The sequence below is a fragment of the Theropithecus gelada genome, chromosome 9, assembly GCF_003255815.1.
Source record: "Theropithecus gelada isolate Dixy chromosome 9, Tgel_1.0, whole genome shotgun sequence".
Lineage (NCBI taxonomy): Eukaryota > Metazoa > Chordata > Mammalia > Primates > Cercopithecidae > Theropithecus > Theropithecus gelada.
Window position 1 is genome coordinate 121237119 of NC_037677.1, and position 14795 is coordinate 121251913.

Sequence of the window (14795 nt, forward strand, 5' to 3'; positions counted from 1 at the left end):
CTTTTAACGCAGCACGAGGAAAATACTAGCCATAGCAACAGGGCCAGGCCCTGTGCTTACTGCAACCTCAGAGTATCCCTGTCAGAGGGCGCTACTGTCATCCCATTTTACAGAGGGGGAAACTGAAGCCCAGGCTCAAGGTCACCCAGTTGTGAACAAGGCACAAAGATTCAACCCACATCTACTGAACTCCAAAGTCTTTGTCTTAACACCTGGACCCCACTACTCCAGGATCTTTAAGTTTCATTGTTAATCATCCCTTCAGTACTTGATCTGTCAGCTAAATGATCAAATGCCAAAGCAGGCACCAATTTTGCAATATACACACTCTCTAATACAGCCCATCCTAAGGTGTCCCAGCCAAACATCAACCTTCTGGAACTGATGTTGAAACATGGTATTAGGGGTTCCACTGCAGGCAGGAAAAATGGGCAGATGACGAGTATCTTGGAGAGGGTAGAAGTGGGACAGGAAGTCATCACTTTCCATTTTTAACTGCATGGATGTACAGACGTGCTGGATAACTTGCAAAGGGTGAAGTGTCTCCCAGGAAGCTCAGGGTGCTTCTGGGCCTGCAGGGAGTCACAATAGCTTCTTGCAACCCCAGCTGGAACCTGTATCCATCTGTCCCTATCTCCCCTGGTCCTGTGCCTCCTGCCTCTGCCTCCACCACAGCCACCCTGCCCTTCTCTCAAAGTTCATTTCCAGGTTGTTTGTGGGGAGCCCTCCCCTCCACATGTGCAGCCTAGGTGTGGCCCTCCCTCAGTCATCCTGTGGCCTCAGCACACAGCCTGCCCACAGCAGCAACCTGACTGATGCCTATCTGCTAAGTCAGTATCACAGCAAGAGCACTGAACTTGAGTCCACGCTCAGCCTAGCTCAGTCCCAGAGGAGCTGCAGGGCCCTGGCTGAGCTCTGTAACTTTGCTCAGCTTTCTGCCTTTGTAACAGGTAAGAAGTCACCCTTGTTCTGCCCGCCTCAGCTATAAGTTAAGGAGGTAACGCCCTGTAGGTGGGGGCACTACAAAAATATCCCTAAAAACACTGAAATCCTTAGGCAGGCACAATTCCTAGCAGGGCACAGACCCTTATTAAATGCTTATAAATTGGATAAAAGCATCTCGTCTTCACAGCTACAGCATTAGCTTCTAGGGGCCAAGAATATGCTTTTGAGTCCTCCAAGCACCTTGCTCCTGCAAGTGGGCTGGTGGACATTCAGCAGGGCGAGTGAGAGTGGCTGGCTGCAGGCATGAAGCACCTGCTGACCCTAGACAGAGAGGGCATACTCACCCCTCCCTCACCCCTCCCTCCACAGGAAGGTGTGTCCTTGGAGGTGCTTTCTTCAGTAACTGGGGTTAAAACATATTCCCTGATCTAGTCCTTCAGGTAATCAAAGGCTGCCAAAGGCCACACTTGGGGAAGGACTGGGAGTCGCACTACACAGCTTGAAAGAGACTTGACCTGTGTCCCTAGCTGAACAAAGTGGCCCAAGCTCCCCTATGTGTCTCCTTAATGGAAGGGGGGAAAGCAAAACAAGACAAAACAGTAAACTGAGCTGCTGAACCAAATCGGAACTCTGCTCTCCTGGACTTTTCAATGTTGCAGGGATTTTCTTTTTAAAGCAAATAACATTTCAAGAGGAGGGGGAGGAATGACATTATTCAGGGACATAAAAGTGCTGAGATCCAAAAAGCCAAAACAAATCTGAACATGGGAATGAGACAGCCCATGTAGTTTCTTGAAACTGAAGCCAACTGCATGCATGACTTGTCAAGAGTTCATTTATCAGTGAAAAATAACTGACAGACGAGGTTCCTATACGCACTCCCGTAATTCTCACGACCGCTCATGTACTTTTAACCCACAAACACTATGAAAGAAGAGCTCGCTCTAGACCGGACGTTGCATGATACACTCAAAAGGAAGAAGACAGGGACAAGAGGCACGGAGAGAGGAGAACTCACACTTACCGAGTGGCCACAGAGCTAGATGCCGCCTTCTGCTCCAAACCAGAGGAAGGGAAAGAATGGGAAGAGAATCAGAGGACAACGAGGAGACTGCAGCAGGCCCCAAAGATAATCTACCATCATGTTAAGCCACTTAGCCTAAGACAACCATGACCTGTTCTTCAGTCGGACCTATTTACAAGTATACTGAATTTACTCAAACCATGACTAAAAACCCACAGAAGAGGGGTGAAAAAAAAAGATTTAAAAACAAAAATGGAAAGACCCAAACAAAAGGCTGTGTGGCCTAGGTGGATCAAGCAGGACTTAGGGGATGGGGGCTCTGGGCCTGACAGTGCCACTTACTGGCTCTGCCCAATTTGCCAAGTTACTTCCCTCCTCGGAGCCTCAGTTCCCTCACGTGTCAAAAGGGATGCTGGGCCAGATAAGTTGTTTCTGACTAGTGAGACTGCAACTGCAGTCACATATCAGGTATGTGGCTTTCACCAGGTCTTTATGCCTCTCTGGGCCTCAGTTTCCTCACGTGTCATAGGCAAATGGCAGCTCTGGAGAGAGCATGAAAATCAATAGATTTGAAGGTGCTGAATGAACTATGAGAAAGGACAGTAAGTTGATGATGCCCGTCTTGGATCAACTGCTATGCTGGCCTTTCCAGTCCCACTCAGACCTGATATGCAGTTCAAGGTCCAGGAAACTGGACAAAGGCAAAGGCCAAATCCTTACTTGCTGCCATCAAGTGCCCTGGCTATGACCTTCCATAAAGCAGAGTCAGAAGCAGGCCACAGTGACATTCTTGCAATGGGTGGGACAGAGGTAGGGAGGAGGTGGTGTTGCAGAACCAGCCCCCTCTCTTACATATCCATGGGGTGAGGATGGGGCTGTATGCAGGATTGCATATTCCGAGTTTAATCTTTATGCATACAGGGGCATCTTGGTGTCGTTCAATGACAACCTGATTTACAGGAGTTTCTTAGAGAGCCAGGAAGTTAGCCAGTGACCAGTTTTGACATCTTCATCTTCTACCTCTCAGGACAAGAATCTCCTTTTCCTTTACAAAATGTTTATGGGCTCTCGGACTCTCCCTCTCCTGCAGGACACTCCACCCCCAGCCCAGGCTACACACACAGCTTTCCTACCGGTGCAGCTCCAGTCGCTCAGCAGGCAAGGAGAAGCATTCCCGTTGGTGTCTACAGCTCTCACAGAACCCCCAGAGCCACTGCACAGAGGGAAGGTAATCTCTCAGCAGCTGGGCCTTGGAACACAGCTGCGAGGGCAGTGATCTCTTTATCTAGGAGGCCTGCAGTCTGGGGCCCCAACACACTGGTTGAAGACAGTACCACACTGGGACATGACAGGTGATACAAGAAGATCCCAACAAGCTCTGTAAGAGCTGCTATAGGCACGAGAGGCACCAGGTTGCCCATTTGCCACCCACTCATCAGAGGTCACATCCTAACCTCAGCTCACACTTCAGGACTTCCCCCTTCCTGATCTGACTGAGTCATATCTACCAACCTACAGGGTCTGTTGTAGAAATTAATCAGACAGGCTCATCAATCACATGGTAAGCCTTCCGCCTTCTCCCCTCTACCCCCACATCACGCTGCAAGCTCTACCACACATTCGAGAATGCCATCATCTGCCAAAACAAAACTGGAGGGACTCTAAGCTGACAGGCAGGTCTGTCAGATGACAAGTATACCCGAGCTCTGTGGCACCTCTCAGGTCAAACAGCCAAAGCTATCTACCTGCAGGGGAGGGTTCTGGAGGGCAGGATAAACTCTAGTAAGACTACTCCCACCAGCAGCCACAGCACAATGGCGGGGGAGCTGCTGCATGTGTAACAACAGCCATCTGTCTATACACAGATCAAAATAGCACCAGATTCTTGCCTCTTAAGGCAGAGAAAAAGATTCCTGCAAAGAAGGGCTTCACCGCCAGGCGCAGTGGCTCACGCCTACAATCCCTGCACTTTGGCAGGCTGAAGCAGGTGAACTGCTTGAGCCCAAGAGTTCAAGACCAGCTGGGCAAAATGAAGAAATCCCCATCTCTATAAAATTTTAAAAATAGTCCGGCATGGTGGCACACACCTGTGGTCCCAGCTACACAGGAGGCTGAGTAGGGAGGATCACTTGAGCCAGGAAGGTCAAGGCTGCAGTGAGCTATGATAGTACCACTTCACTACAGCTTAAGTGACAGAGAGAGATCCTGTCTCGCAAAAAAATAAAAAAAGAAGAAGAAGAAAGCCTTCATGGAGTCCTAAGTCAAAGCTAAGTCCAGGCATGTGGCTTTAAATTACTTAGAACCGGCCAGGGAATTAATCTAAGAAGTCTAGGGGAACAGCTGCTCAACGGGTCTTGAGCTCCTTCTTTATTTTTTGGCATGCCATGGGGGTGGGGGAACAGGAGAAGAAAGGGGCACCTCATTTGTAAACACTTGCCCCACTTCCTTCTAAGCACTCTGGATATGACAATCAGGCCTCCTGACTTAGGGCAAAGACCTGGGTGGAGGAGTGTTAAAGAGGAAATTACACGGCCAACCAGAGTCACCCGGCTTAAAAGCAAACACCTTGGGACGCCAAGGTGAACTCTTCTAGGCTTTTCGTTACAAATCTAAGCAAGACTCAAAAGACTGTGGAAGAGTTAACCCAACTTCCAAAAATGAGTAATCATCTTCCTCATTAGAAATGGCCCAGGCTCCAGAAACAAAGATTCATTCTATTGTTTGTCCGCAGCACACCCCAAAGTGCTTGACGGACTGCCAAGTACACCAGCTGCAGCTGTAGCTGTCACTGTCCCCCTAGTGGAGCCATCTGAACCAGGCCTGGGTGTACTTCCTTGCTCTCAGGAAGCTCATTCACTAAGTCAGCAGCAAAACTCTAAAGCCAGGACTCTGAGCACTCCTCCACGCACCTCCCAAACCAAACGTGGACTAGCCTTCACCTCGCTGTGGAAAAGGGTTCTTGCCCAGTGTCATCTGGATGGAGGAGTTCAAAAATGTGCAGGAGAAGGAAAGGTTACACATCAAACCACCAACACAGCCAGGCACAGTGGCTCACGCCTATAATCCCAGCACTTTGGGAGGCCAAGGCTGGCGGATCGCCTGAGGTCAGGAGTTCGAGACCAGCCTGGCCAACATGGTGAAACCCTGTATCTACTAAAAATACAAAAATAGCCAGGCATGGTGGTGGGCGCCTGTAATCCCAGCTACTAAGGAGGCTGAGGCAGAACTGCTTGAACCTGGGAGGTGGAGGTTGCAGTGAGCCGAGATCACGCCATTGTACTCCAGGCTGGGTGACAAGAGCGAGACTTCATCTAAAAAAAAAGATAAAAACCACCAACACTAGCCACCTCGATCAGGAGCAGATCCAAGGGAGGTGGCACAGATGATGTTCTCAGACTTAAAAATAACAATAATACCAGCCTAGGCAATATAGTGAGACCTCATCTTGACAAAAATTAAATTAGCCAGGCATGGTGGCATGTGCCTGCAGCCCCAGATACTCAGGAGGTGGAAGCAAGAGAATCACTTAGGTAAGCCAAGGCTGCAGTGAGCCCTGATCACACCACTGCACTCCAGCCTGGGCAACCAAGTGAGTTCCTATCTCAGAAAATAATAATTTTTTTAAAGTCATAAAATATAAAAACAAAAAAAGAAACCCTATCAGACTGAATAGCTGGATGGGATCAGAATGGATGAAATTTAACTAGTACTGGTCAGAGGCTGGCATTGAAGCACCAAAACCCAGTTTCCAGTGTGCTGATGAATAGTTAACAGCATGCCACAAGCCCTGACAAAAGCCTGCGTGGCAGGCAATTGTGCCCATTCATTCAACAAACCCTTACTGAGTGACTACTTTGTGACTGCTGGGATGATGGTAGGGGCTGAAGACACGAACATACATAAGTCACAGTCTCCACTCCCACGGAAGTTAAAACTATTAACAACTGATGGATGAGTGAAATAAAAACTAAATAAAAATGCACTAAAAGGCAGAGAATATTTTTAAAATAGCATGATAAAAATAGCATGATAAAATAATGGGGACCGCTAAAGTTCAGAAATCTGGACCGGCCGCGGTGGCTCACACCTGTAATCCCAGCACTTTGGGAGGCCAAGGCGGGTGGATAGCTTGAGCTCAGGAGTTCGAGACCAGCCTGGGAAACATGGTGAAACGCATCTCTACCAAAAATAAAAAAAAATTAGCTGGGCATGGTGGTGCATGCCTGTGGACCCAGCTACTCGGGAGGTTGGGGTGGGAAGACTGCTTGAGCCCGAGAAGCAGAGGTTGCGGTGAGTCTGGATCATGCCGCAGCAGTCCAGCCTCGGGGACAGAGTAAGAACCCATCTCAAAAGATAAAGTTCATAAACTTGCATCACAACCTTCAGGGGATGGTACAAAGTCACCCTGCAGTCTCTCCCTCCCATACCCTGGCAGGTCCTCTGTCTGGACACTCTTACTCAGTTCAATTGTTAATAAATCAACAAACTATTGACTAGAACTGTGATGTTCACGAGGCCCAAGTCTAGCAAGTGCCAGAGGTGGCATCCACATCCACAAGGCCCCAGCATACAACGCTGGCAGAGTCGCACTGCAGGCCTCGGTTCTGGCTGGCCTTGTCCTGCAGGGCATGGCCTGAAGGTCAGAGTCTGTAAGGCAGTCTCCCCAGCAACACCAACCACACCCCTGGGCGAACTTTGCTTCCAGAGACCACACTGGGCCAGGTCTCCTTTCGCAGAGGTTACTTATGGGAGACAGTAAAGGAGTAAGACAGCGTCCCCAAAACTCAGCAGAATCCAACTTAAAAGTCACTTGCCTTTCACAAGGAAAAATCAGTCAACCTCTAGAGAAATGAGCGTAAAACACAACCTGCCCGTGTCCTCGTGCAGTTCTATCCTCCTTACTCACTGTCCCTGTGAACACACGTGCCTCAAGTGCCAAATCAGCCTGCCCTGCAGACTGTCCTACTCATGAGCAAAATAAGACATATCATCTCGTGAGGCACAGCCAAGGTGGGAAGTGACCTAACTGCCTAACAGGAAGGACAGGATAAAAACACACTGCAACACCATGCAAAGGACAAAACGCAGCTTTCTAAGAGGCTATGAGAATATGTGGAAGCTTAAAAAATTTTGATCTCATAGAAGTAAAAAGCAGAACAGAGGAGACTAGAGGCTGGGAAGGGTAGGGGGAAGGCGGGGAATAGGAAGAGATTTGTTAAAGGATACAAAAATACAGCCAGATAGAAGGAGTAAGTTCTAGTGTTCTATAGCACTGTAGGATGACTAGAGTTACCAATATTATGTAGTTTCAAATAGTTACAAGAAAGATATTGAACATTCCTGACACAAAGAAATGATAACCGTTTGAGATGTGGATATGCTAATCACCCGGAGCCCATCATCATACATTATATGTGTCGCAACATCACTATGCACCCCATAAATAGGTACAATTATGTGTCAATTTAAATTTTAATTTTAAAAATTAAAAAAAAAAAAAAGGCTTCAGGAGCCCAACACGTCCAAAGAGGAAACCATCTTCAGGTATAGTGCTAAGCAGAAAACCAAAGATCAGAACCATGGGTATATTAAGCTCCCATTTGGGTGAAACTAAATAAAGAATTGTGCCAGTAATACAGAAGTCCTGGAAGGATACAAAGGAAACGTAACATAAAAGCTGTCTTCCGGGAGGGGAAATGGGTAGCTGGGAACAGAGATGAGAGAAGACTCCTCAAGAAATTGATTTTTGTATGTTTTGAATTTTGAACCAAACGAGGTATTGACTTTCACAAGAAATAGGTAATATTTTCTAAAATCAAAAATATAAAAAACACTGTATTTTTATATACATATTTGTGCATGTATATATCTGTATATTCTTGCACATGCATATGGAATATCTCTGGGAGGACAAAAAAGAAAATGGCATTAGGAGCTCCCCCCAGGAAGGAGGGAGACGTGTAGCTGGGGACAGGGATGAGGAAACTGCTTTTCACTGCTGAGTTTGTACACATCCACGTACTGCCTATTCTTAAAACATTCTGGAGTTCTCCAAATACCACATGCAGTTTCCTGCCTCCAGGCCTCTGCTCATGCTGGTCTCTGGGGCTAGACCTTGCCGCCTGCTTCCGCTGCTCCCTGCTGCCCTCTCAGCCTCCAGACTCTCTAATCTCATCTTTTAAACTCAGTTCAGGTGTCACCACCTCCAGGAAGACCTCCACACCCCACACTGAGTCAGGTCACGCGCTCTGCCTCTGTGCAGAATGCAGAGCTTGAATCACAGGGCCATGAAACGAACCAGTGAGCTGCCGCCCCAACAGACTGTGCTTCTGGAGGGCATGAGCCCAGCCTCAGTCCCCTGAGTCCCCAGAACCTGGCACAAAGAGCTGCTCAGGAAATGTCTGCTGAAACAAAGAACACAATCACCACGTTAAGTCAAGTCTCAACGTTCTTGGTGCCAAAGATACTGAAATCTCTCTTGCTTGCGGGGGGTTTCCGATAGCTATCAAAATGTTGTTAACACTAATCCCAAGCACTGCACCTCCTGATCCACGGAGGGGCTGAGCTCAAAGTTTTCTGGGTTCCACAGCAGCACAGCATAACAGAAAAACACAGTGACCAGCACAAAAACCCCAGTATCTGATCATGCTCACACCTCCTCAGGAACCTGCAAACACTCATCAGAGTTTCTGTGGGCGGGAGGATGGCCAGCAGCCCTCTCACACCCAACCATGGGAAAACCGAGAGCCCAGGGCCCTGCCCTAACAGCCTTGTTTTCTATGTTCTTCTTTTAGGAGCAAGAATCTTGCTGCAGTCAGGGCCTGATGTGAGGGAGGCAGCACTTGCAGGGCCGGCCCTGGGCCAGGCAGAGCCTGGACAGACCAGGCCTCTGCAGGAACCCCAGTGGGACAGGGAGGGCCAAGGTCTTGGGAGCCTCCACAGAGAGCCAAAAGGGTCAAGGGGAAGATTATATACACATGTGATGCTGCACTCCTTAGAACAGACTTTTACTCAGAAACAAAAAGTATTTCTAGGTGACTGTAGTTAAACTGGTAACTCTTATGCACGCCCTGTGTCGTGCTTCTCTCTGGACAGTATTTCCTCCCGGTATCAGTCTCGTCCCAAGTCCGACACACACCAGGCTGGCTGTGCTAGGGACTGAGGGATGATGGCAGGTAATACATAAATAAGTTCATGTAAACAGCAAGTGTTCAATTAGGTTTCCCACAAGGCATGGCATGTCATATGATAATAAATCCACACGGACAGAGGAGTGAGCCTGGAATTCCAAGTGGGGTGGTAAAGATCTGGGGAGATTTCCTAGAGGAAGCAGCAGGAGTGTTGGGCAGGAGTTCAATGCCAGAGACGGGGTGAGGGTATTCTATTAGGATGCTGCTAAATGACACGTCTGACACTCCAGCAAGCTAGGGGGATGGGGCTGGGGGTGGAGGGCCCCTTCCCAGCTTTTGATGGAAGGGGCCTCAGGATGCCCAGACAGATCAGCCGCCACAATATCAGCCAGTGCCAGCCCTCTCACAAGGCCCAGGCAGGGGAAGCTCCGCACACCAGACAGCCACAAGCCGCCACCCTGCTCCCTGCCTCCCATCACTCTGTTTCTCTCCACCTCTCAGCGGTCTGCCCTCCCAGAGCTCTCCTGCCTGAATAGCAGGCAAACAAGCTGAGCTGGGGACACGGGGAGGTACACAGGCTGGTGGTTTACTCAGCTGAACAAAGCCAGGTGACCCAGGGGATTCTAAGAGGTCATCCCAAACGTCTTTCTTTTGTAAATGGCAGCATAAAGGTAGGAAGCTGCAAAACAGTTATTTCCATCCCCCAGTATACCAACAGTCCAGCCCTGACCCAAGCAGCTCGCCCAGAATGCCGACAGACAATACAGTAATTGTGTTCTCCCTTGGGGAATGGGAGTGGCCATACACAGCCCCATACGAGAATGTCACGATCATCTCAGACTCCCGAGTTACAAATATGTGATCAAGGCATGTGCTGGGCACGCGCTTCCCACGTGTTTTCGTGGATATGAAAGCACAAGGGCCAACGTGCCCAGCTGCTGGGGACTGGGAGCTGCAGAAGGCAGAGTACTGGGGCAAGGAGAAAACCACACAGAAACGCTCCATTCAAAGCCATGACTGAGTCAGTGTCCCCTTGTTTCTGAGGAGCGAGAGTAGCAGGGGGAACACTCCTTGACAAAACAATACTGTGAGCAAAACTGCAAGGCCAGGCAAAGCCAGTGGCTGCCCGCCACCTCCCAGTGACTACATCTGGAGCTAAAGACACAAGACCAGCAGTTCACTCTGGACAACTAAAATCCTCAAATGAGAGGAAACCACCACTAACCACTTAGATGTGCCCACTGGCTGAATGTAAGGACTCCAACACTCCACATCCTGGCTCTGGGCCTGCTTCCCCAGATGGGTCCCAGGGTCTCTCACCTCCAGCAGCCCTGGCTAGGCTCAGGTGTCATCAGGTAAGGGAAAGAAAGGGTACAGCAGTTGATTCTGGACATGGTTAAGCACTCTATTTCCCATCACTGCACAGAGACACTGATTTCAGGGCACCTGAAACAAAGGGCGCCCAGCCTTGGACCGACGGCAGTGAGTGGGAAGCCTCGTGAAGCATTCTCGAGTACAGGGTAACCTGCTGTGTCCATGACAGCTCTGTCAGTTCGACCCAAACGCAGCCTGTCTTTGGTGAGAACGGGCAAAATCAACCTATCTGGGAAACCAAAAGCTCGAAACTCAAACTCACCAAGGCTGCCTCCATTAGTATCTGGGTTCCAGGTGGAGGGTGGAAACCGAGATGGACAGTGGATGGTGTGTGTTAGTGTGTCTCCAGCTATCACAGTGCAGAGTCTGAAGACAGCTTCCACGAAGATGGCTGAATGGAAAACAAAACATCTCTGGGAACCTAGTTTCAAGTTTCCCAGAAAATAAGACACGGCAGCCGAGACCCACATAGGCCAACCCACATCCTTGCTGGGGGGAACACTGGGGTATCTGGCACCTGCTTCAGCAATGTGCACTGGTTCTCCAAGCGTGGACCCCGGATCAGTAGAGAATTGCCTGGGAACTCATTAGAAAGGCAAAGTTTCAGTCCCCAACCCCAGACAAACTGAATGAGGGGTGGGACCCAGCAACTGTGCTTAGTTAAGCCCTCCAGGTTGAGTCCGGTAGTCCCTAAAGTTTGAAAAACACATTTTTACTGGATTTGGTACCTAAAACCCTAGTAACTGGGAGGACAATTTGCAGATGAGAAAATTGGGATCCATAAAAATTGACTTTCTTGCAAAAGTGATGAGGTCAGAATTGGACAGGTGACCTACTATCCACCCCCAGCACGTCCTCTGGCCAGGCCCTGGAAATCTACATCTAGATCAAGATGATCCTTGGCCTTCAGGAGTTCCAACAGTCCCTAGAATGCACTGAAGGAGAACAGTGGCATTGTCAGAGCCTTGGGGCCCCTTCTCAAGGCTCTTGGCCCAGCAGAATCAGAGGCTGAACCAACCACCCAGGTGCACAATGCCCTGACCAGTAGGTGAGAAGGAGGCAGGTGAGGATGCCGTGTTTCTGCTGCAAATAAAAGGGGTGGGAAGGGCTTTCAGGCAATGGATTGACAGGCTACATTTTTCAAATTCAGCAAACCATTTGGAATGACACCAAGAATCCCAAAGGTTGACTAGGCGGTGAAATATGTGTGAGAATCAGAAGGAAACAAAAAGTCACAGAATAGTTGCCACAAGAAGAGGTAAAAACAGGGTTGAGTGAAAAAGATAAATGACAGGAGGGATTGCTACTAGATACTTGAAGAAATATGAAGAGAACACCTCAATTCTTTGAAAAATATTAATTACCATCTGGCGAATCTTTGCTTTACTTCCACTTGCTGTATTGGGTCTCTGTCAAAAGAATGAGCTAGAAGAATGAGCTGAGATGCATGTTTCATCTACCCTAAGAAATGTGTCTAACACCTGAAGTTATCTACTTGGTACACAGCAGCTAGGCTGCCTATCATGAGAATTTAAAAATTAAATCTTTATTTGTAAAAAATCCCTTGCAGTATCTATTAAAATCCAGAAGGCACTTTTTATTTATTTAGTTACTTATATATTTTTGGAGACAGGGTCTCACTCTGTCACCCAGGCTAGAGTGCAGTGGCACGATCTTGGCTCACTGCAACCTCCGCCTCCCAGGCTCAAGCGATCCTCCCGCCTCAGCCTCCCAGTAGCTGGGACCACAGGTGCCTGCCATAACACGCGGCTAATTTTCGTATTTTTAGTAGATGGGTTTTCTCTATGTTGACTAGGCTGGTCTCGAACTCCTGGGCTCAAGTAATCCACCTGCCTCGGCCTCAGGAAGGCACTTTCAGATAAGAAGATTAAACTAGGTGAAGCACCTGAGTGATTGGCAGGGGGCGGGGGGGTGCGGGGGTACAAAATGAATCCCCAGGTCACCCAGCATCACAGGGCCATTCAGGGGGTAGAAGGGCCCCTGGGCTGAGACTGGCTCCTGAGACTTAAGGGACATTATTTGTACTTTCAGAGTTTCTATTAGTGCCCTGAGTACTGGCTTATCTTTGCAAGTTTACTAGCAGGTGGAACACGAGGTAGCAGGATTATGATGGCGATGACCTTGAGCACTGCGAACAGCCTGGGCATTTCTACTAGTCACTGCCATTCACCATGGTTCGCCCTGTGCTAATAACCTGGAGAGCCAGAAAATCTGAATCTGTCTTCTGAATGTCTTATCCACTCCCGGGATCTCAAACTCAAATGCCTTCCAGGGCCAAGTAGGAAACATAAATGAGAGAAGCATGCTGCACAGGAACCGAGATGATATATGCCTGGTCCACCATGGACGGCTCTGGCTACAGCTAACTGTGGTGGGCTGTTTGGGAAAGAAGACCCAGGCTACTATTCTTCTGGCTTGTTAAGACAAACTGAAAGTAAAGACTTCTTTGCACAATCTCCTTTTTATGTTCTCAAGAAATTTAAAAATTTGTAAAGCATCATATGAGCCAAACAAATCATGTGTGAGGACCACATCTGGCCGCCAGACCACCAGAGTGCAAACTCCGGTCTAAATGATGCTGACGATTCAGACCCCCTGAAAACACCCAAACAGCTAAGTTTCATCTTGGTTTGAAGACCTCAATGGACTCGCTTGGCCTTAGCGATTCAGTCACGCATTCTCATTGGCACCACTCCCTTGCTCATTCGGTGAGTTAGCTAGAGGCCTGAAAATGACTAGACAGCTCAGACTGTGTGAAATTCCATGCACAACAAAGTAGACCCATAAAACTCCCAATCACAGCCAGCAGAGGCCTGCCTTCCCACCCATGGACCTGGAGAGACAGTTGATCCAGTTTGTTCACTTGGCCTGATCCCATGGGAGGCTGTGGCACCCATTCCATGGAGCAAACCATGGCATTATCTGAAGTAGAGTCTGGGGTCTGCCCTGCCCCCACCAGAGAGCTCCCTTCTGGCCTCGCCCACGAGGTGGGGTAGGGAAACAGTTTCCATGCCAAATACTTCTAACACATGCACGTAAACCCAGCAGATGGAACAGACAATTCTGGATCCCTGACGCCTCCAGACTGCTGGCTTTGGTTGGGTCACCATGAAGAGAACAGCTGCTTCCTCAATCATGACTACTGCACAGAACAGAGGATGCTGTTTTGATGACTTCTATGCAAGATATAGAAACAAGAGGGGAGTTTCCTGCCTTTTATTTCAAAATAGCCCAGGACAAATGAAGACTTCTTGTACCATAACAACACATTCAAAGGGAAAGCTTGATGGAGTTGGTTTTCTTAAATGTCACCCCACAGTGAGCAACCTACTTCTCTGCCCACAGGCCGTGATAAAAATGTCATCAGGGACCCATGCAGAGGAGCAAGAGACTTCTCTTTGAAACAGCAGCATGTGCACGACTGGGGACAAAACTAGGTGGTAAGGAGAAACCGGCTTTGGAGCAGAGGGACCTGGATTTCAAGCCAGGCTCTAGCCCATCACAAGTCACACTCTCTCAGGGACATGGCAGAAGCTCAGTTCCTGCCCAGTGAAGTGGGGCTAGTCACCCCCAGCTGGCTGTGCGATGAGCAGATGGAGAGAGAATGTATGCGGAGTGCTTGGCACACAGTAGGTGCTCAGAAAACGGCAGCACTCTAAAAACAGATAATTTCCATTATAAACGTATTTGTGCCTGGGTTCTTCTGGGCACATGGAATTAGTCTCCCTAATTCAACTACTAGGACAGCAGTGAGAAATTAAGGGCAGAGCCCAATCTCGAATGATCTCACCCTCCACTGGCTGAAGAAGGAAGACGCAGACCATTTCCAGGAGTGGCTGGCTAGAGGCAAGCACAGTGTCAAAGGTGGCAGCGGGACAGGAGGGGGACACGTAATCAAGGCTGGCCTTCCAAGGCTATTCTTTTCCCTTTTAAACCATGTGGGGAAAAAATCTTCCATGTATGACGTCTTAAACACAACTTCCTCCCTACTAGGCACTTCCTTCATGCAACTGTTCTAGAGCTAAGTTCACCAGGCTTTTACTTATCTGATTTTCTTCTTCTTTTCACTCTTGCCCAAGGTCCTGAAAAGTCCTCCTGGTATCTTATTCTTGCATGTTATAAAGGTTTCCATCCTGATTACAGAGGGAGTGGGCATTGTTTAAAGTGTGAAGATTCATGTAGACTGTACCCATGTAAACCAAACATGGAAAAGCCAGCCATTCCCAACAGGAGCGCTGGACCGGACTTCTGACTGTACAATGCATTTCAGAGACTCCAATGTAGACGGCCTGGACTACAAC

The 14795-nt window shown here is 48.6% G+C and overlaps 1 protein-coding gene across 2 annotated transcripts in view; it reads right to left on the reverse strand.

Annotated features, from left to right (window-relative positions):
• Window positions 1–14795, reverse strand: part of FAM53B (family with sequence similarity 53 member B) — a 125003-nt gene that overhangs the window by 95703 nt on the left and 14505 nt on the right. The window lies entirely within an intron of this gene.